This window comes from Prenolepis imparis, unplaced genomic scaffold, assembly GCF_030444845.1.
Source record: "Prenolepis imparis isolate NDT839.2.m4 unplaced genomic scaffold, iyPreImpa1.0 SCAF_14, whole genome shotgun sequence".
In the NCBI taxonomy this organism is placed as follows: Eukaryota; Metazoa; Arthropoda; class Insecta; order Hymenoptera; family Formicidae; genus Prenolepis; species Prenolepis imparis.
Window position 1 is genome coordinate 3365438 of NW_028141172.1, and position 24969 is coordinate 3390406.

At 35.0% G+C, this 24969-nt stretch overlaps 1 protein-coding gene and 1 long non-coding RNA gene across 3 annotated transcripts in view; both read left to right on the forward strand.

Moving 5' to 3' along the window:
• LOC145945364 (uncharacterized) overlaps positions 1–410 on the forward strand; it is a 44787-nt gene extending 44377 nt beyond the window's left edge. Inside the window, exon 4 of the long non-coding RNA XR_014426839.1 lies at positions 364–410. This is a non-coding gene — a long non-coding RNA (uncharacterized LOC145945364). The remainder of the gene's footprint in view (positions 1–363) is intronic.
• The window catches only part of Syn1 (Syntrophin-like 1), a 265686-nt gene that overhangs the window by 104315 nt on the left and 136402 nt on the right, over positions 1–24969 (forward strand). The window lies entirely within an intron of this gene.

Here is a 24969-nt window from a genome sequence, read left to right on the forward strand (position 1 = left end):
TTTCAAAAAGAGAATAATTAATCAAAATATAAATCGGAATAAAAATTTCCCCACTGTTGACTTTCAATTTCTTAATACATTTCTATAATGTATTACATATATTTTTTTCTCCGACTAATATTAAGAGTATAAAATATAATTATTGTTTCTAAATAAGAATATAATTATATAACAATCAAAATGTTTTCATACATATATATCGAACGATAGAATATGTATCTCGTATAATATGTAAAATTTTAATCATACTTTAAGAAACATTGTTGTTAAATAATTATTTTAATTAAAAGATAATTTAATTTAATTTAATTTTTGACAAGTGTGATATCGTGAGATTTATTTTTCTCATTGTCTTGTTCACAGGTAAGGAAACCGACCCGGCACACACATAGTCATCGTCAATGATCCTGTCACGGTAAGAAGCTTGGCGCGTGCCGTGTTTGCTAATCTGAATTACTTAATGATCATTAGAGCGACGGCTGCCGACGCGAAACGCGCTCGGCACCTTCTAGTTCGAGCCATCTGTGTCGCGTAATTAGCACGTAAACGTTCCTGTAAATTCTCGCGTAAACCCTCTACAAAGTAACGTTAATAGCGCGTATGTGTCGAAAGATACAATCTCTCAACGTGCGGTCCGCCGCGACGCATTTTATTCCATTTCTTCAGTGTGTTGCGAATCAAATATTGAAATTTCTCTTAATTCGTATTTCTATCCATTTGATTTCAAATTAATGAAAAAAAAATTGGTATGCTTTTTCGTATTTTTAAAAATTTATTTCTTCTTTATTAACGATGTTAGATTGTTTCGATATTTTCTTTCATTATCTTGAAAGCAAAGTTCCTAATACGTCAAAAAAGATTGAGGTTGAATAAAAAATTAATAACAATTCTTATGGAACATATTCGCACTTTAATGATAAATTTATAATTGCATCAAAGTACACGATAAGTTTTTTAGCTCGTCGACGATTAGTCAATTTTTTCACGTTCGTACAATCAGTTTTGTACAGATTATAATACATACTGGTATATATATATTTTTTTTCTCTAATTAAAGAATTATTCAAAATGATTGCATGAACCAATTTCAAATGATTATATTTTTGAAGTTCATAAATACATAGTGATTAACAATACATCAGTCAAAAGAAAAACTGTCCAAATTTTGTCTCTCATCTTGTAACTTCCCTTAGATCTTAGATAATCAAATTCCTCATCGAGTACTTTCAAGATAAACGACAAAATTAGGGCAATTTTTCTCTCGATTGACGTATCATTATAAAAAAATATATAATTACTTGAATCGTTTTGATTAACCCTATAATGTGACGCGCATGAATACCCGTGAAATCTTATACACCGCGTTGATTATTACGTTTTTCTCTTCTGAAAAGATTTTAGAGACAATATCAATACCTTTCCCCTCCCGCTTAAGATCGCTTTCAACGGCAGGCCGCGATACGTATCTCTCCTTCACTCGGTTAAGATCTTTTTTCCGCGCGGCGGTCAACCGAGTCGAGATTCACACGCTTTATGCACACGGTATGCGCGTATCGCGGCCATCTTAATTCCCCCAGGTTGCGCGAGCCCCCTTATCCACCCCCTTTTGGCGTCGCCCTTCTTGCGCGCCGTGACAAATAGCTTTTAATTTCTCGGCACTGTTTACCCAAGCTACTCCCGAATTAATTGCCCGTTACCCGCCTTCCGGACGTTATCTTATCGCCGGCCACTTAAACAGCCCTTCCAAAGCCGCACCAGTCGACGGTCATACACCCCCCACTTCCTCCTTCCGCTCCTCCGCCCTTTTCTTCCCCGGTTTCGGCAATTCACCCTCGCGGAGACTTCACAGAAGGGGGAGAAGGGGGCGCGATGTCAGATCTAAACCGATGATTATAGATGCAGACAGGCGTGGAAGCCTTTGCAAGGGCTCTGTGTAGGGCGCCTCAAATGAGGGAGGTCGGCGAAGAGTTTCCGCTTGCGGAAGAAACACCGTTATTTTTAACTGTTTGAACAAAACTGGCAATTAACTTACGTTGATAGTTGGAATTTATATCGTATCTCTTGCTTCATCGTTGCACATCGTGGGTAATATGTGTCTCAATAATTCATCCGGAAAAATTTCATAAAATCCATTTGAACTTATAATTATCAGAAGCTCGATGGCAGGCTATTAATTTTAATCGTACACTAAATGTCAAACGTTTTCGTAATTTTGAAATTAAAAATTATAGTTGAATTAAAATTTCTGTTGAAAGTTATTTAAATGGAAGATAAAAAATGGAAAAAATTATATAGATATTTTTATGGAGTAATTTTGAAGAGAAATTTTTATTTAAAGATAGAAATCATAATAAATTATTATTTTATGATATTAAAAAATCAAATTAAATAATTATTATTACACTTTACACTTATTATTATTTAATACGTGCGTAAGGATTTTGTAAATATTTTACATTGGTCACTTTGAGAAATGCCAGATGTAAATATCCGATAAAATAAAATGACTGCATCCGAGCTTTTAGCGAGAAGGGAGGGTTGTATACTTTCTTCTGATGCTCTGTAAATACACATTATTTTACAATGTCAGGTCCTATCGGGATGATTTAATCGCGTCTGCAAACGACGTATTCGGTTTTTACATTCGAGTCTCCGGATTGCGGAAGGACGAAAGCAAGGGAAGTCCTACAAATGTATTACACGCGCGTAAATCATACGGCAAGCTTTCTATGAATATGCGAGAGGAGCCGCGATGAGTTATAATCAGCATTGCTGAGTTCGTCCTCTCGTTGCGCTCCGTTTCGCAAACGAATATACGAGCGATTTGATTAGTTTTTGATATTTTTTTTTTCACGGGGGATTTTTCTTATTATTTCGATACATATATGTTAGATATGGATTTTTCCTAATTCATTCCTTCGACAAACTGACTCAACACTGAAGCATCTGTTTACGAGAAAAAATTACATACACAGCATTCAGAATTTTAATCGATACAAGCAAATAAAAAAAAATTAAGCAATATCGGGAAAAATAATGGAAACAAAAACTGTAAAGAAGAGAAGAGAACATTCTTTCATCAATTACCTAATCTAAATTAGCCCCTATTTTTAACGCAACTTATCTTGTAGATACGCGTGAAAAAAAATAACGTTCTTACGCAGAGTCTTGTATTCTTAACAAAACACGCGACTATTCATCTCGAAATTTCTGAATATGTGCCGTAGCCTTATCTTGCTCCCTGACGGAATTGGGTTGACAGTATATCGCCGGGATGAGAAACGAATGTCACCGAGAGAGATAGAGAGAGAGAGAGAGAGAGGGAGAAAGCTCGAAATTTCCAGCATTGTTCCGATAGTCTCGTGAGATTCGTCTCCTCGGCCTTTCACGTTTACGATGGCGCCGTTAAATTCGGCACTGACGGGGCATTAGAGACATTCGCCTCCTTCGGGTTCCTTTTACGAGTCAGCATATCCAGATACTGAAGATGGTGGAAGACAATGCCTAGAAATTAACGCTCTTTTTCCGCCATTCTTGAGATACAATTTACTTTGCGCAATAAATATTGTAGACATAATGTTGTTAGGACTTGAAAAAACAAGATGTATTGTATTTAGATATTCATGATTATCGATTTTATAAAAAATGCAAAATTATATTTTATTAATTAATTTAATAAACTGTTAAAAAATATTATTTCTTAGTTTTATGTTTCTATATAATTTTTCACGAGTATTAAATACTTAAAATTGTTAAACTTTCAAACACACAATCAAGTCATGATGAATATCTAAATATGATGCGTTTGATCTAGATTTTAGATAATATTTCAATTGGTTACGAATGTAACTTCAAAACGTTTAAAACGCGATTTTAACCGGTATCTTACTTTGAGTCTTTTGAAATGTAAGAAAAGTGGAGATGTTCGAAGCATTCAGTAGAACATCAAATGGAATGCATCCTCGATTGCCAGAAATTGCTCACCGAACGCCAAGTGGAACAGATCCGAGTTTACGAATGCCAAGCAAAACATTCCTCACAGGCAAAGGCTGGTGCCAATTTCTTCAGATTCAAGCAGGCTAAATAAATGTTAACATTAAATCATAATGAATATTGGGATGTACAAAACAAGCGTACAAGTATATCTGATAAGAGGAAGAAAGCTTCTCTCTCTCTCTCGATCTCTTTTTGATTATTTTATAAAATTTCGCACAACTATGTAATAAAATATAAGTTCGCCGATCTCTTTGCCGATTTTGCATATATTTGCCGACACGCACATGACGATGCGCGACGAGATACGAGTCGCATATCGATCAGCTGATCTAATCGTCTCTGTTGCGTTCATGTCGCATCACGGTTTCGCGTGCGACTGATAGGGGAAAATTACTTCACGTAAGAGAGACAACCGCGGGAGAGATAGCCTCCCGCTGCTTTTATTGCATTCGTTCTCCCGCGGCTTGCCATTCTTAAGCTCTCTCGAGCATACCGGGGAGGTGCGTAAAAAGCGCACCCAGCCGCCAGCTGGCTCGATATTACGATCACGTACCGCTCCTCCGCCATCCTTCGAGTGCAGTCTTTATGCAACGAATCGTTACTACTCGCGTCTCGTCTCGTTTTACATTTTTCTTCTATCCCTCTCTGTCTCTCTTTATTTTTTCAACGATACAAACTGTCTTCAGAGATGACAATGTCTCGGGGAAAGACACACAAAGTACCTGCAGGTTATACTAATATCGCGAAAAGTTTTAGTATTCTTCTAGAAATTCTCTTCTCTCTGACAGAACGATTTTTTTTTTTCGTCGACTAGACAGGGCTTATGCGATTAAAAGTCAAGAGTTAAATTTTTAATAAATGTAGCATTAAATTGTATCGAATTTCTATAATTTTTATAATTTTTATAATTAATATTGTATTGAATTTCTATTCTTTCTTTTTTAACGTCGAGCTTGCATAAATTTTTGACAGCTGTCAACATATTTTTGGAGATAATTACAGACGTAGTTTTATATATGAGATGGATTATTACCTGTAGGTTATACTAATATCGCGAAAAGTTTTAGTATTCTTCTAGAAATTCTCTTCTCTCTGACAGAACGATTTTGTTTTCGTCGACAGGGCTTATGCGATTAAAAGTCAAGAGTTTTAATAAATGTAGCATTAAATTGTATCGAATTTCTATAATTTTTATAATTTTTATAATTAATATTGAATTTCTATAATTTTTATAATTTTTATAATTAATATTGTATTGAATTTCTTTTAACGTCGAGCTTGCATAAATTTTTGACAGCTGTCAACATATTTTTGGAAATAGTTACAGACGTAGTTTTATATATAAGATGGATTAAACTATGTTTGCGATATGAATTTGGATCACTTTATATTAAACACGCTTATATAAAACACGTTATAAGAGTCTAAAATCAGAATGGAGAATTTATATATTTATGTTAAACTGTAGGGAATTACTCAGTCAACAATTTTCGAACGTTTTACGTTCAAACGACAAAACTCGCAAACAGTACTTATATCAAGAAACGTTTTAATATTCTTCTAGAAATTTTTTCTCCGATAAAACGATCGTTTTCGTCGACTAAATAGAGCTGATGCAATTTAAAATCAGAAATTAAATTTTTAATTTTTAAATATAGCATTAAATTATATTGGCACATATATAAATAATTGTGATGTGTTGAAATATTCATCGTCTCGAAGCTGAGGAACTCACAGTCACAGCTATTCTTTTAACGTCGAGCTTAAATTTTACAGCTGTCAATACTTTTTTCGGAGACTCAGTTTTATATATAGACGAATTATCGAACTACGTGTTTGCGATAGAATTGGATCGCCTTATATTAAACACTCCGCGATAAGAGTCTAAAATCAGAATCGAGAATTTATACATTTATGTTGAACTGTGGAGATATATTCAAGTCGACAATTTTACGAACTTTTTACGTTCAAACGACAAAACTTGCAAACACAGGGGGGATGTTCGGGGGGAGGGGGAGGTGACAACAACGAATTGTCAGACGCGTGCGTAAACAGCCACTTCGGCTGTTCGCGAAAGAGGAAATAAGAAGGATGGTGGAAAACGCGAGAGCGCGACGGCACTTTTCCGAGTCCGAAGGAAGCTTCGTACGTCGCGGCATTACCTTTTCTTACCTCGCTTCGTCCCCCTTTCCCCTCCCTTTCTCTCCTCCCTCTCTCTTGCTTATTTCGATGCCGTTCTGCATATTGGGGCGGCATTGTAGCGTCGCCCGAGAATACGCGGCGTGCTTGAAAGCGCGTAAGGCGATCGTCGTCGTTGAACAGGCGAGCAAAAAAATTCTCCTTTCTCGTTCTCGCGACGCAAGCCCGTGCATTCTTGTACTTTATTCACGGAGTGCTCTGAATCCGGGCCGGAGGAATAGAGGGATGCAGGGGGATCCTCGGGATGCCTCGGCAAGCAGGTGTCCCGGAGAACGGGGATCCGCGAATCCTGGAATTGAAAGATTCGCGGAATCGGAACCGATTTATTTACCTTTTTTTTTTCTTCGAGAAAATTTTAGAACCCTTCGAATGTTCCTTCTGCTTCTGCAAGGAGACGGATACGTTATCGATCAAGGAAATAGAGTGGAGATTTTTTTTTAAAGAGATTTCATGTGCATCTTATCGCACACTGTGTTTTCTCGCTATAATAAATAAATAATCGAAACCGATTTAACTTTTTTTTCTTCGAAAAAATTTTAGAGCCCGAATGTTCTTTATGCAAGAAGATAGATACTTTATCTATCAAGGAAATAGAGAATGGAGAATTTTTTTTTAGAAATTTGATTTGCATATTATCGCATACTGTGTTTTCTCGCTATAATATTATTGAGAAAAAAATATATAGAAAAACATATAAAATATAATTTACAAATGTCACTCGAAGCTTTAACGAAGAAAGTTAGTATCTCTATTCCGCCTTACGTAATCGCGATCGAGAGATTTGTTCGGCGTGTATTAATCGGCGCGTAGAGAGAGGAGACAAGAGGGAAGAGGGCAGGGGACAAAGAGAGAAAAATACACCGAGAAAATGTGAAAGAAATTAAAAAACTTCACCAATTAAGAAGTTAATCGTTACCGTGCTTGATAACGAACACCCGGTAGCTCCATGTTTCTCCGATCAGTCGATACTCTTTTTATCCACTTTATTCGTTCAATGGAGTCGCGACCTAGTTCGCGGTAATTATCGGCGGCTTTAATAAAACTCGTCGTCGACAGAATAAAGCGAATTTAATTGGCGCGCGTCTATCGAAACGGACGGGATTCAGGATCATTCGAGATATCGCGCGTGAATTGTATCCTTTTCTAAGCCCGATTCAATTAAAAATTCCCGGTGCAATTTTGAAGTCGCCGGGCGATGCTATTCTTTCATCAGAAGTGACAGTAGATTAGGTCGAGAGTTAAAGCGAAGAAGAAAGAAAGGAAAGGAAAAAGAAATAGATCGAATCTCTCGGGGGGCGAGTGGTGTGGAATTTTTCAAAGAGAGAGAGAGAGAGGTGCGTTACTTTCCTTAATTATTACGAGTAATTAAAAATTGAATTTTTTTTTTTCCTTTAGATCTTTCAGCGAACATTCGTGCATCGACCGAATTAATATTACTCCCATAATCAATGCGCGATTTCAATTTCGGCGAGAAGCGAGATCAGAGAGTTCTCAAAGAGATAACGGCACATGAACTAATTATGTGCTTGCACAAAGGCCCGGGCTATGTTATAATCGTATGGAAATTAACAACGTTGCCCGCAGAAACGGGGCTTCACTGCTGATTATTAGTGCGCGATTAATTTATTAGAGTGGAGATTCTCTGTGCATGTCCTCCCCTTTCCCCCCAGCCCCCCCGACATAGGCGATCTGGTTGCGAATTGGTTTTACGGTAAACTCCACAAAAAAAAACTCGAAAAGCTACTTCGTGCAGAAAGGATTATCCACATTCGTGACGATCGGCCGTGAACGCAATCGGGAACAAACGGTCGAACAAATCTCGTCTGTCCTGTCATTGCGTTCCGGGTCACGTGACTCCGCTGTTTCATGGACGAGCGCGATCCAAAATAACGACGTCCTTCGCGGCGAGAGGAATCTCTCTCTTTCTCTCTCCCCCGCTAACTGCGGCTTGACTTAACTTTTAATGAGATTCGCAAGATTCTGTCGAGAATATTTCCATTCACCTCGCTCTTTACGTCAGCTTAAATCCGCTGCTAGTTTGAAGGTTAACTTCCGCAGACTTCCTGCTAGGAAGCCTATTGACGGAAGAACTCGTCGGGAATATATGTATACGTATATCGATCGAGCGTATCGTGTAGGAAAAATTTGCCATAAAGATTTTGTTCCTCCGGTTAAACAAATGTGTGAAAATGAACGAGAGGTTGGACTACTAAAGCGTTTAAGATTTATGATGATGGCGTTTTATTTTTAAATCAATTTTGCATTAGTCTTAAATGAAAGGAATTTTTCACGCAAATACGATAAATTTTCCATTCTGATCGTATAAGTAATTTTTTTTTAATTTCGGGATTTCGTCATATTATATTTAAACTCAAAGACTCTTAATTAATAAATATGATAAAATTGCAGATGCGTAGAAATATTATTTTTATATATTTCTGTTAAAAGATGTTACTTTTTTTTAATATCGTATGCCAGGATTTTTAGCATTTTCGGGCTTAAATATTTTTAAGATAATTTAATTAGCCCCCGCAGTCTTTTGTTTTTAGAAAGTGAGTGACAAATCTAATTTTATCAATGTTGATTTTTAAAATCGAATAGATGAGTTTTTAAATGGAAACTGATTAATATAATTTTAGCTGTTAATTACTGAATATTTATTTTTCCTGAGATAATCTTTGCTAAAGTAGAAAAGAAAAAAATGTATTTAAGAAAATAAATATTAATATCTATAGGTATATGTTTGGCTTTATTTTCATAACTACATTCTATTTAAATTCAGCTTCAAAATATTGCCTGGAAACGTTTTTCTCTCTCTCCGCCAGCACCCATGAAATCCGCCATTTTCTTAAAAGAGATTTATTAAATTGAGTTAGAACGAATTTCATAAAGAACGTTGTAATAAATGAAGAGCGAAATACGTAATTCTCATGGAAGTAAAAAAATTTTAAAATACATTTCTTTATGCGCTCGGCTTTTTCATCGCGACATTTATTCGCGGCGGAAAGCGCTTGCGCAAGGCGCGTAAAAATGAATATGCATACGCATGTGCGCGATACGCACGTAGATACTCGCTCCGCGAATGTTTCGAGCGATGAAAAATGACGGAAAGTTGCGGCCGGGGATTTCTCATTTTGTGTAAACCCAAGAATTCGCCCGCCGTTGAAACTTGCGAAATGCCACTCCGCTCTCTCTACACATGCGAAAGTTACGGTCGGTTTTTCTGGGTAATAATAATACTACACAAAAGGAGAAATGACGCGAGAGGCAAAAATTTGATATTTTATCAAGGAAAATGCCTTTTCTTCTCGGTAGCTCTCTCTCTCTGCGCGAGATTTATCCTCTTTCTTAAATGGTTCAATTAATCTCACCGAACGTACAAGTCACCATTACATATTAATGTTCTGAATGTGTACAATAATGGATTGTACCACTGGCGGATTCTGGGGGGGGGGGGGGGTTTAAACTTCCCCCCTTGCAAATTAAAAGAAACAGTTTTGCTGAATTTGTTTAAAAAATATAAATAAAGAAAAACAAACATTAAACAAACAATAAAGCTATCGATAAATTATACTTATTACGCATTCAAGGAGTTAAGTATATAGATTAAGTCAGACATAGGACGAAATGATGAGATAATTTCATTGCACGAAAATAATTAGGTGAAACTCTTTATATCTATATAATATATATTATATTTATATAATATATATTATATAGATACAAAAAATTTCGCCTAATTATTTTCGTACAACAAAATTATCTCATCATTTCGTCCTATGTCTGACTTAATCTACACTTAATTCCTTGAATGCGTAATGAGTATAATTTACAGTGTATCTTATACATACATATTGTATATATTATATAGACATGAAAAATTTCGCCTAATTCTTTTCGTGAAACGAAATTATCTCATCATTTCGTCGTATGTCTGACTTAATTTAAACTTAACTCCTTGAATGCGTAATGAGTATAATTTCCAGTGTATCTTATACATACATATTGTATATATTATATAGATATAAAGAATTTCACCTAATTATTTTCGTGCAACGAAATTATCTCATTATTTCGTCGTATGTCTGACTTAATCTACACTTAATTCCTTGAATGCGTAATGAGTATAATTTACAGTGTATCTTATACATACATATTGTATATATTATATAGATATGAAAAATTTCGCCTAATTCTTTTCGTGAAACGAAATTATCTCATCATTTCGTCGTATGTCTGACTTAATCTAAACTTAACTCCTTGAATGCGTAATGAGTATAATTTCCAGTGTATCTTATACATACATATTGTATATATTATATAGATATAAAGAATTTTGCCTAATTATTTTCGTGCAACGAAATTATCTCATTATTTCGTCGTATGTCTGACTTAATTTAAACTTAACTCCTTGAATGCGTAATGAGTATAATTTACAGTGTATCTTATACACACATATTGTATATATTATATATATATAAAGAATTTCGCCTAATTATTTTCGTGCATGAAATTATCTCATCATTTCATCGTATGTCTGACTTAATCTAAACTTAACTCCTTAAATGCGTAATGAGTATAATTTACAGTGTATCTTATACTTATATATATATATATATATATATATATATAATATATATATAAAATATATATATATATATAAAAATATAAGATACACTGTAAATTATACTCATTACGCATTCAAGGAGTTAAGTTTAGATTAAGTCAGACATAGGATGAAATGATGATAATTTCATGCACGAAAATAATTAGGCGAAATTCTTTATATATATATAATATATATACAATATGTATGTATAAGATACACTGTACATTATACTCATTACGCATTCAAGGAGTTAAGTTTAGATTAAGTCAGACATAGGACGAGATGATGAGATAATTTCATTGCACGAAAATAATTAGGCGAAATTCTTTATATCTATATAATATATACAATATGTATGTATAAGATATATTGTAAATTATACTCATTACGCATTCAAGGAGTTAAGTTTAGATTAAGTCAGACATAGGACGAGATGATGAGATAATTTCATTGCACGAAAATAATTAGGCGAAATTCTTTATATCTATATAATATATACAATATGTATGTATAAGATATATTGTAAATTATACTCATTACGCATTCAAGGAGTTAAGTTTAGATTAAGTCAGACATACGACGAAATGATGAGATAATTTCGTTGCACGAAAATAATTAGAGAAATTCTTTCTGTCTATATATAATATATATATATATATATATATATATATATATATAAACTGGCGGATCCTTTGGGTGGTGGGGGGTTAACCCCCCCCCTTGCAAATTAAAAGAAACAGTTTTGCTGAATTTGTTTAAAAAATATAAATAAAGAAAAACAAACATTAAAGAGCTATCGACGTCGTTAATCCTGGAATAAAAGCTAATCATGAAACCAAAAATATTAAATAAAATAATTTTGCAAACCCCCCCCCCCCCCCAATGTCGACGTCAGGATCCGCTAGTGGATTGTACCTATTGCATTTTTTGTATACAATCCTCGATGAATATTTCCGGTATGATATTGAATTGAGTCTTTAATTTGTTAAATAAATGTTTAATCAATTTTTTAAATAAATTTATAAAAATAAATATTTTTAAATAAAGTTTGCATTAGTTTTAGATGAACAAAATTTTTTGCAAAGCCTCAAGTAATTTTCCTTTTGTAATCTTGATATAAGAATTAAAAAATAAATTTTACTCTCTTTTTAAATTTTTTAATCTTGAAGATTCAAAGATTTTCTAATTTATAAAAAAATACAAAATAAAAAAGAACAAATATTAACAAATAATATCGCTAAAATCATTGATTGCAAAAATTGCAAACACAAAAATCTACATATTATATTATTTAAAAATCCAAAAGAATCAGTAATATTTTCTAACATAGTCAAGACTTGAAGATTTCAATAAATTAGAGAGAAAAATTACAAAAAATTAAAATTGCAGATGTGTAGAAATAGCACTTTTACTCAATTTTTACATCAATAAAATACTAAATATCGTATCAGAAATTTTAGCATCTTCGGGCTCAAATATTTCTCGTGAAATGCAGTTTTTCGCATCGTCATAATTGAGAATTAGCGATTAAGAATATCTCATTTAAAGATATACGTCGATTTTATGAGATTCGCGGCGCTTTTTACGTTCCGTTTAAATGGCTCGTGAACTTTTAATTAGCAAAACGATTTCAGCCGACTTAATTCAAGACGAAGAATTCCCTTGCGCTCGTCAGTGCCATGTAAACTGGATTGCACATCGAAGGGAGTACATTAGCACATTCGAGATCCGGGTTTCCCGAATTAACGGCCGAATGAGCGAAAACTTCGGCCACTTAGCATGATTCTACGCTCGACTGCCTTGCGCTGCACACATAGTCGTTCCTTTTACGGCCATTCCGCCAGCCGAAATGGCAACCCCTTTCCCGGATTCCGGATTCTTCGCGACCGTCAAGTTTCTAGGTCATAAATTGCGAGGAACGTTGCCTCCGAATGCGACCGTAATTATTGCTTTGTATGAAAGGGAATTTCGCGAACATACATCAAGCATTACTAATTGAAACTTCTTTCTTGAAGTAAAAGAAAATTTCTCTCTGCGTTAGATAACGATTTCTTCTCATCTAAGACTAGTGCAAAATTTATTTAAAAATACTTATTTAGAAATTTATTTAAAAAAAAAGAAATTTATTTAAAATTATTTATTAAAAGTATTTATTAAAAGTTTTTATTAAATATTTATTAAAAATTAGATATTATAACAATACTTATTAAAAATTAAAGATTTGAAAATCAATTTAATATCACAAATTTCCCTTTCAAAAATATTGAGGATTGCATGCAAAAAATGCAACAGTACAATCCATGATTGTATATTCAGAATATTAATGTGTAATTATATGCTAGAATTATTTATGATATATATTTGGCCCATAAGCTATAACGAGAACCAATCGCATATGGTGACTCCCTCGTGCTTGGATACTTTCGCCATAAGATTTCGTGAAAGCGAGTGGGCAAGCGGTTTTCTCGACTTTCTAATGGAATTGAATTACATCGCGACGAGACTCACCCTCTCGTTCACCATCCGGTTGATTTGCCCGCCACGTTTGCCACCACTTTGAATTATTGCCTTTGCGTTTCATCGTTCAATACGTCACGGATAAATTACCTCTTCCTTCCCTCTTCTCGTCGATTTTGTGATAGGCAATCCGCTCTAATACAAGCATCCCCGCGCTCGTTCGCGTCACCCTAACGTCGTCGCGTTAAACTCGCCCCCCCCTCTTTTGCAGCCCCCCCCCCCATTTCAGGGGGTGGCTCGAGTCATCGAACTCTGGAGGTGTGTGGCGCCGGTTCCCGGAAACGAAGCACTCGTATCGTCGTAATATCCTGAGTGCCTCGTTTTATCTGACGTAGGATACATTCGGCACCGGATGCGCTAATACATCTCTTATGTTTTATGCGAGACCGTGCTCAGCATTTAATGACGTTGCGCACATCGAGGATAGTCATAAGATGCTCAACACTCTTACGAGGTGTTTTTTGCTCTTTTTGGGGGAAAAAGAAACCTAATGCGTTTTCGTCCATAGAGGAATTTGAGAATTTTCCCGAATGAATAGATTTTGAAATCTAGAGCGTGCTCTCTCTTGAAGTAAGAACGTTTTTTTCGAAATATTAATAAGAACTTTGAATTGGAACCTGCTATTTCTGTCCTGTATATATATTATTCTAATTAATAACTAATTAATAATTAAAACCATGTACAAATATTTGATTTGTAATATAATACAATGGTAGCAAGCTGAGTAGTAGTAGTAGACAGCTAAAGCGGGTAAAATTTTAATTAATTAAAACGTAAAAGTACCAGAGATTGATTAAAAGAGATTGAAAGGGGAGGGGGTGGATGAAGGACCGGTGATGGGGAGGGGGTTAAAAAAGTTAGAGATCAAACTGGGACACGGTATATAATCCCTGCGTATATACCCGGGATCTCCGCAACCAAGAAATTTTTGTCACACAGATCTGTTCGCGAGAGAGACAGAGAGAGAGAGAGAGTCCGGACATTTTTAAATCGGATTTAAGAGCCGGCATCAGGAAGTTCGAGGAGGAGAAACGGAGATCGCTGGATTCCCGCCAATCCTGTCGCGCGAAAAGCTCGTCGTTGTTTCATTACGACGAGCTCTCGTACGTGCCGTAACGATGCTCGTCGCTTTTCCCCCATCCCGATCCCTTCGTCCCCCACTTCGTACCCTTCATCCCCCATCCCGTCCCCTTCGTCCCCTATCCCCATCCCTTTTTCGTCCCCCTTTCGTCCCAATCCCGTTTCATCCCTCTTCTTCCTCCCCGACCCCCTTTTTTTCCTTCCCCTCCCCCTCGTTCGGTTTCTCTCTTCTCTAACGGGACCGGTGCGTAGTACGGTCCGGGGATACTCGACCGGCAATTCCGACCGATTAAACGTCGATCAAACCGGCTCCTCTATTTTTCGAACGGCTCGAACTCGAAGCGACGCTAACGAGCTGAGAATAAAAGTTGTCGCTCGGATCTACGAACCTTCGGTCGGAAATTATGTCCGCTGATGTGAATCGCGCCGACCGGTATTGGTTCCTCTTTTTTTTCCCCTTTTCGCTGGATGTCCTTCTAACTTTTTGCTATCCGCTTTGATTTAATTCCGGGCTTTCGGTAGAATTCTCTTCTTCTCGTACTTTCGCGCTTGTCATAATTTAAACATTATGCAACATCATCATTATCATTGATTTGCCCGGGGGGTTTGAAATTTATTTATAAAAGAGGAAGAAAATGCGAGACACTAGCAAAATCTGATATTTAATTCTTCCTGGAGTATTAATTGTTTATTCACGCTTGCGACAGAAATCAGCGCAAACTAAGATATATGTATATCCAAGGAAATTTTTTATTTTTTTTAAATATGTACCTATTTAAATATTTCTAAAAATATTTAATCTCCTGAAAAAGGTATGCTAAGGATATATCTTGGAGATTAATATATTTAAAAATCAGGAACTTGAGTATAAAATAGCAATTGATAGCTCTTCTCTCGACGATGAAAATTATATAACTTGATTGATTCTAATCAACCCCTTCCGGCAGCTTATTTCTCCTCATGATCGATGATCGAAATGGGAAGGCGGAATTATTTCTCGTGTCAGATTGAGTATAGCCGAAATGTAATTTTCCTAAAGCTATCCGCACACCGCCTATCCCATTTCCTGCCACACGCTCCCTCGGGACGTAACCTTTGGAATCGTCTCTCCGGCGTAGCTCGCATTGGGATAAGCCATATCGAGGGAACGACGATCGAGAAAGATGGATTCCACGTTGCATCGACTTGTACGAGCAGCGTCGACAGTGTGCCAAAAAAGAAAAAAAAAAAAAAAGAAATATTGACTAATTCTGCGAGAGGAGATCAATCGGTTTATTTTATAGAAAGTGCACACAAGAGTGTCTACTTAAGAAATGTAGCTCGTAGAGACTGCAATATACAGGGTTATTCAAAATGATTTATCCGATTTTAAATGATTAAGTTCTTCAACTTTACAAATACGGTTAGTGATTCACCAATCAAGAGAAAAAGTTTCCAGGTTTTGTCTCTCACCTTATATGCTAGAATATGGGACGGTTTATATAATAAAATATAACTCTACGTATATACATACACTCAAAACAATTTTAATGACAAATTTTTATACAATTTAATATAATTTTAATACAATTTTAATAAAATTTTCTGCGCTTGTAATGTGCTACTCGCGTACTTAAAAAACGGCAATATCTCTTATAAAGAGGTTTTTCAATTTTTTGTCTATATATAATGTTTTGCAAAGTGACATGGAGTCCCTTTAGCTCGCGTATTCGAACGATTTATTCCCGCACAGAGAAAGAAAAAACAAAAAACAAAAAGACGAAAAAAATGGTGGAAAAAACCTATAGAATCGTATGTAGATACTGCCGCGAATACACATTTTGCGAGCGAGAAATGTTTTTCCCGATATATTTGAGAGATTTTGCCGCGTATCGGAAAAATACGAAGACGCGCAGAATGACGCGGTTGGGGGGGGGAAAGGGGGGAAGAAGGGGGGCAAGTACGATATGCAACACGCATTAATGTTATGAGATCGAGGCGATGCGCGCGCGTCGGGCGTAATGTAATGTAAAAGAGTTTTATCGATGCTCGCCTCTTTCGGGTCAGCTACTTCCTCTCTCGCCCCTTTTCCTCCCCCTTTCCGCCCCCTTTTCGCCCCTTTTTTGCCCCTTCCCCTTTTTCTTCCCCTTCCCTCCCTCCCCCCGGGCTCCTTCCCTCGGGGGGTGCACTTTGGGAAACTCCTACACTTTCCGGGCGCCTTTAAACTTAACATAATATCGCGTAAAATATCTCCGCGTCTGTTGAGGCTGCGGCTGCAACGAATATATAAACCGGGCTAAAAATTCGTCAGCTTCCTCACGCGAAAAATTCTCCCTTTTCCGATACGCCCTCGATAAAATGTCTCCCGTCTTCGGGAATGAAATTTACGCGCACGGTCAAAATTATTTTTTTATTTTCTCTTGCAGGGAAAAAATACATATGTCAACTATCATTGATTTTTCTACGTCCCGTGTTTTGGCTAGTATGTGTGTTATTTAAATTTCCATTTTTTTGCCAACTCTTTTCTCTCTCTAGAAACTTTTCTCTTTGAATCATTTTCGAAGTTTCGAAAAAAGGAAGAGAGGTCGGAGAGAGATAAAAATTTGTTGGACGCCATATATAAAATTCTTTTTTCGGTAATATATTTTTATCGGTATTCCGTGAGAGAGAGATATACGGCGGGGGACCGTACTTTTTGGAGGAACATGCGCGTTAGGGATCGCAAATTGGATCGGAAGATGCTCGAAGCCTGCGTATCGATAATAATCGGACAACAAAAGCGTTTTTTTTCTTTCTTCTTTCACTATTAATTCACCCGATTCTGTGTTACGGAATGCTTTATACGTATACGCGGGAGAAATCAATTTCTCTCCTATTATTACATCCATTTTGCACCGCCGCGTTTCATTATCTTGCATCGATGGCCGAAGAACAAAGAGCGATAAACAAATATACGATAAATTTTAGTTTTAAATATAATACATAAGTATATATATTCCGATATATAATCAATTCCGAGATATAATCAGTCTGTCGTTTGTATCTATAAAAACGTATATTTAATTTTATAATTTTAAATTTGAATCTTGGGATTTATACAAAAATTGCACATTGAAGTATTTTTTATTTGAATATTTCAATGTATAATTTTTGTATATATAATTATTTATTTTATAAATTTTTAAATATAATTCTTTTTATTTTCAATTACTTTATTATACATTTATACACGATAAAAAAATATATATGTATATCAGGATATGATATTTTTTTAAATTTTGATGTAGGAATATATATACATATATATCGGGATATATTGAATTTTTTAACACTTGTGTACATACTTATATATTTTTTTATATATTTTACGTTTTTCGTAAAATATCAAAAATCGTAAACTTACAGTTTTAGTAGCGCAGACGTGTCCTGGAAATTTTTGTAGAAAAATTAATATTGAAATGTGAATGTCATGATCTTTCTTGTGTATAAAACTCTTTTGTGTCCGGTTCTCCTCATCTTGGAGGATAATTCGCAGGGATTATTAGACGTCCTTGTGAAAACGCTATTCAATGGAAATATGAAGTCTGATGAATTACCTGCCATTAGCTTAATTAACATTGAATCATGATTAATATACAATCTTTTTCTTTTACACTTATCTCTTTGTAACCCTTTTTACTTTTCAAAATTTCAAGGATTCTTTAATGGAGAGAGATGCACTCTCAATTCTTTGATATAAAAATTTAAAGTTGAAAATATAATTATGTATTTTATCTATTTTAATATATTTATTTGACACAAAGTAATAGAATAATATAGGACAAAAATTATCTTTCCCTCTCTCTAATATTATTTAATATATATAAAAAATAAGTATAAGTCTCTTGAAATTTTTAAAAAATTCTATTCAGATGTATGAAAGTACTAATTATACTTAGGATTCTAATAGAATTCTCAATGGATCATCAATCAAGATAACATTATACATACCTTGCCATTCCACATATCCATCCCCTTTTGAAAATCGATAATTCCGCATCCTTTAGTTGTGGAAGTACGTATCCTTTTATTGCGGAGTCTCACATAGCGCGTACAATAAGAATGCGGGGGTGGAAGGGGGAGGGAAAGCGGGAGGAAAGGATATGCAAAATATACTCGACGCTCCGCAGCATGCGATGCTAACGTCCATTTTATGCATCCGGAATTCCTTCGAACCGGTAAAATATCGAGCGACTTATATTACATATGCGCTATCAGCGGCAGGACACACACGTACACTCGCGCGCAAATGCGCATGCGTGCTAAGAGAGACAGCTATAAAATGGTAAGACTTCCGTTTTCATAAAACGCACGCTATGTCTTAGGAAAATACGAGCCTCGGTCAAAATTTCGTAGTCGTACAAAGACCCTCTTATAAGGATATGAAAAGTTTTCATACCGCGACATTATATGTGAGAAAACAAAGGTAAAAGAAAATTGAGAAATTCATTCAAGTCTTTATAAATTTATCATTCTTCGCAAGCTTTGTATTTTTCAGCTTTCTTACACGTTTAATTAAAAATTCGAATAAACAAATTGCGAAAAATGATTTTTTTTGTAAAGAAAAAATTGACTTTAAATTGGCTATTAAGCGCTAATGAAAAAACGTTCTGAAGGATTTTTTCTCTCTCTGGAAAAAGATCTGATTTCCCTTACATTCTCGAACATTTCAACCGGTTGTCATGATAAAAGTTTAACGGGATTGTTTATTATAAAAGGGACGAGTGGGAGACATGTAACAAGTACAAGGACAAGCTCTGCTAGTGCAGCGTTAAGCGCGCATTGTTAAACATGCCTACACGTGGTACGAGTGACGCACAACAGATATGTGGGAGTGTACGTGAAATTTGAATACCGGATTGATTCAACTAGAAAATATGTGTTTTTTCTACAAACACAGACGGGCCGTTTATACAAAGTTAATTAAAATGTCAAAATTAAAATATTGAAATGTCTAGCATTAAAATGTCGAAATTACTTTGTCAGAAAGCGTTTTATCAGCTTAAAAATCGTATCTGAGAAAATGAGAATTAATTACTTACTATATATACATGTATAAAATTATAACTCGTCGTATAATTGATCTATTTAAAAATAAATTAAAATAATAATAATAGTTTAAAAAACAGAGCTTTTCTCTTTTAAAAACAGTTTATTTATTTATTTCTATCACTGTTGGTTCATTTATCTCGTTTTTAAAGGATAAATGGATCGTTTCAAAACTTTTAACCAAATATTGCTAATCAAATTATTTGAGATTGAAAATATTTAATAGATTCAGTTCAATAATGTTTACACATCGGAAAATATACATAATACTTATAAATATTACAATTAACTTTATTTAGATTACCATTTACTTTAGTTTATATATAACAAAATAATTATAATTTTTTTCTCTCTTTTTCTCTCTTGAGACAACTTGGAAAGAGATTTCTATATTTTTATTGCACCCCGGCAAGTTTTATTAAAATCATAAATGAGTAGCCAGTTGCTGAATCGCCATTTAGTCTCCTGATGAAGTTACTTTATTAAGTTTGACGAGGTGTTTCTTTGAAATCTGCTTCGGCTTCATCAAAGAAATTATTCCGTTGATTCAATTAAATCTTTTTTATAATCAAAACCGTAGCACAGACTGCAGGATTTTACTAACTGGAATGATGTGGCAGGATTATAAAGGATATAATCAAAACCGAAGCGCAAATTGAAGGAATTTTGCGGCAACATTAAAAAGGAATTTTAAATTAAGAATTTTTATAAATTACACAATTTTTTACATTATATTTTTCATATTATTATATTATTATTTTGCAATATATTTATAAGGAAAAAAAAGTTAGAGAAAAGATTAAACTTTTATCGAGCAAAAGTCGGGTGTTTCTCCTCTTTAGAAGACTTTTCCCAAAGATGGTTGTTTGACAATTTTTAGCGAAGATGAGGGAGATGAGGGACGATGCAAGAGCATCATTTTTGATACGGAATCGATGGCGCGTCGGAAAGTTTTTACATGGCTGGGCAAATGTCGACGTTCAGCTGCGAGAACGCTAAGCGAACTAATTAAGACAACTTCGTCAGAGGAGCGCCGTAGTTACATGCGGTTTTGAACGCTGCGACGATAATTGCGTTACAGATCGGGAATTTTCGGGGCGTTTCAGGTGCGAGATGACGATTTCCTCCGTTCGTCTACATGTCGTTAACTAATTCCGCTCACGTGACGCGAAAATGTTCCAACGCTGATGCTGATACCTTTACATTCCCTTTAACTGTTCGGCTATCGAAAGCACGATGTATTTGCACCACGCTTCTTAAAGAAAAAATAATCTTTCTCTCCTCCTATCTCTTTCTCTCTTTCTTAAGCTTACAATTAGACTAAAATCTGAAGCTAATAGCTAAAGATTGAAATGAGATTTTGTTTTCAAATTACTCAATTCTGATGTTAAATCACTTAATAATAATTTTTTATTTTAATATATATAATTAATATAATATACATATATATAATATATTAATATATGTAATTTATATAATATATTATAAAATAATAATACATATATTAATATTATTATATATATACATATAATTATATATAAATATATGTATAATATATATATAATATATAAAAAATATATATATATATCTACGAAGATTTGCACGCTTATAATTAATTGTACATAAGAGAAATGTTTCAATATTAACTCTTACGTTTACATCCACTCCTCTCTCTCTTAGTTTGACTTTTAAGTCTTGATGACATTTATATATGTCTTTAGAGAGAGATATACATTTTCCAACCATGATTTCTTCCCCTTCTCCCTCTCCCCTCTTTTTCCTACACAGTAAACATTTTGCTTTTAGAAGAACAAGTTTGTTTATGCAGTGTAAATTATATCTATGCGTCATTAACTGGTTCTGTATCAAGAGAAACGCAGATTATGCGTAACGAAAATATTTCTGACGGTTCACATTCGTGTCCATCTTCTTTAACCTGTTTGGCTACCGAGATAGGAATACTGTACATATACATATATATCTTGAGTACATTACGCTCTTTTTTGCTTAGAGAAACATCTTTTTCCAGGCTCACGAATGGGTAAGGTCCGATTAAACGTGTTTTATATCCTCCAAGAATATACATATACACTTACGAGATGCAAAATTCTACTCGCTAACTATATAACTCGAATATAGCAATCTTTATCCAGTGATAATTTCACTAAAGTCCTGACGACTTCTTTTGCAGCTTTATCCAACATTTATATATATTTTTGTAACTTTATAATTGCGCGAACTAAAATCTCTGCTTCAAAAGGACGTCCGCTTGAAAGCTATCGAACAGAAATTTCGATGCTTTTATTAGTAACGCTTAACAAATTTCATTAATTTTATTCGATATACATAATATAAAATTATATGTATAATTAAGTGATGCGTAATTAGATATTCTTTCAAATTTTTATTAATATAATATTTTTTATAGTAATTCAATATTTATTAATAAAACATGTTGATATAATTAATAATAACATTAATAATATTAATGTAACATACGTTTCATCTTTATATATATATATATATATATCATTATTTTATTAATTTCTTAACTATTTTTTATTTTATACATATTACCAAATTATTACTTTACATACATTTTTTTACGTGCAATCGCGCGTAAAACTAACGCAATCGTATCATATGATCTCGACTTGCGATTTGTACGAAAACACGTGTCGTAACTGCCCTTTTTCACCCTCGCCTACCCTCTGCGCAAAAGATAACGACCATGGGCGCTTGAAATAGAGGCGCTCATTGATTTACAAGAGAGCGTTTGCAGACGGCAGCAGACAAATCGCGGATCGGAAGTCGGCGCGGAATCACTTTTATCATCGTGTGATTGCACAGTGAGAGACGGAAAATGGGCGGCGGTTGCTTGTAGCGGTACACGTTGTACACGTATGTAAAGTGGTGGTTACGTCGACGGGGGTAAGAACAAGGGGGGTGGAGGAGGGAGGGGTAGTCTGGGCGGAAGAGAGGGTTTCGGTGGCGCATATACAACGCGAAAGGGAGGGAGAAGAGGGTGAATTTCGATAGGAGAGCGCGCGGCGCTGAAGCTAAGGTACCCTCAGGGGGTGTTCGTAGCGGAGTTATGCAGATCTGACCCCCCCTAACTGCTGTTTCACACGCGATATCATGCATTTGAATGTACAACAGCTTCCAGCTAACTCCTCGCCGTGCTCGCTCTCTCTCTCTTGTTGCTCCGAATATAAGCTGGTTCACTGACCCGATCGCTGAAACGTGGTGTGCGGTTATCGGGAAAAGATTTTAACCGTTTCGTTTAAGCGGATATAATCATTGTAATTGCGAGGAGAGCGATGACACATATTCTGTGATGACGTAAAATTAAATCAACCATCCTGGTGATGATACGATTAGCTGAAGAAGCAGTTTTGCATCGTCGATAATTTTTCTCTTGAGAAAAATACTGTACTTTTTTTTATTAATATTGAACAAAAAAATATATGTATATATTTTTATGTAAATTATTTTTTTTAATCGAAATGGATAAAATATTACAGCTGTTCTGGAGTTTTCGATCTAGCTGTGGCTTTTACTAGTATTAAAAATAATAATATATATTTTTATTAATTTATTGTTACTAACTCTTTAAATTTTTAAATTGAGATTCTGATTCGTCGTCAATAATATTTTTTTAAGAGAAATACTCGACTCTTTCATTAATTTCGATGGGGATAAATTTGATAATATTTTTATTATTAAAAATTTTTGAAATCTCTCAAAATTAAGATTTCTGGTTCGGACTTTCGACTTGAGGAAATTTTAAATTCTGTAATTATTGAGATATCTACGTTTCTTGTAATTTACATTTGTGAATACTTTGGAAAGAAATTAATTCGAACACGTTCTAGCAATATAGTTAGATAGGCGTAGATGGGGTAGCGATAAGAGCTGACTTTCCTGGTCAGATTGGGGCATGTTTGCATGGTATTTAGCCGATAAGGGTTGAAGGTATCGAGCGTGTAGATTACATGCTTTTAACTGATCCACGATGGGCGTTACTCGAAGCCCTTCATTCTGTCTCCCTCCCTCTCACTCTCTTCTTTCTCGTTTTTACCGTAGCTTTTTTATGCTCTACGTGTCATCCCCCATCTCTTCGCTCTACCTTTTTCGTGCGACGAAGAGGTACGCGTTCGAGTCTCTAATTAAAATTTTTTTCCGCCATCCCTTTAATCAAAAGCTCCGCCGCCGCTACGTAATGCTGTAGAAACGAACGATTGTGGCGAAAAATGGAAAGGAGAGAAATACTCCTGTTGATTCGCGCAGGCAACCGGGATATCTATTTGTATTAAGCACGCATTTCAGATAGTCGCATACATCTTTGGATTTTTGCGTATCCACGTTTTTACGTCATATTTATATTCAGCTTCTATGAATAAGCCAGATATATCATTGCAATTGAATCTGTTAGCTTCAGCTATAATAATTTTTTATTTTCTAATTCAACATTTTTTACTTTATCGCGATGTAGTTTAAACAATAATTAAAAAATAAAAAATATATATACAGCTCTCTCTCTCTCTGATTTATTTATCAAATTTATGAATACAGTTTTTTAAAGTTTTATAAATTCCTAGAATATTTCATTTCTAATTTAAATATATTTAATGTAGACTTCTATTTAATATAAAAAAATGTTACGAGTTACATTTATTTTCACTGTTGTTTGAAAAAATATTATTTTTTCTACCGTGTTATTTTACAGCCTTTTATTGAAACATTAAGCTTTATTACCTCCCGGATTCTCTTAAGATTAGAGAATTCCACGGAACTCCCTGATGAATCTATCTTTCTAATTCCCTGCCCTATCTATCTTTCTCCGCTTCGTTCGATCCTCTTCGAGTTCCTGGTCAAGGGGTCACGTGCCACAACCCGTAGTGAACAATGGTCACTTACGTGACACTATTAAGGAGACTCTGTCCAGTTCGCTCCGATCCGATCCGAACGAACCTTGTCGCCGAATGTTTGCTCGCTAATTGTAATTACGGCGACTTGCTCTCATTTTAATGAGGAAACGGTGTCGGTGAGAAGGTAATTAAAAACATATCGGTAAAACGAACATCCCCTCCGATATCGATCGATTGAAAAAAAAGTCTAGGCCAATTTATCTGGACGGGCCTTTTTTCGCGGGGGGGCCTCGCGCTTCGAAATCACATGGGAACGAAAGAAAAATTGATGGTGCCATATTGCGCACTGTGACGTACCATAAAAGCGAATAATCGCCGTTTAGAGGATTTACGCTTCCCCGATGAAATCTCTCCATCGTCGTATTCCGTTTAATACAACTTGTAAATCGTAGGTTTAAGCGTGCCTTGCGAAACAGCGCGAGCGGACAAGTTAGTCCAATTTCCAAGTGTCATTTGCAATATTAAAAGATTTTTCTTTTTTTTGAATTTTTCCCCAAAATTTTATGAGGCCTTTCGAATTTATTACAATATTGTAATATAATTTATATTGCAAGTATTGTAATAATTTAT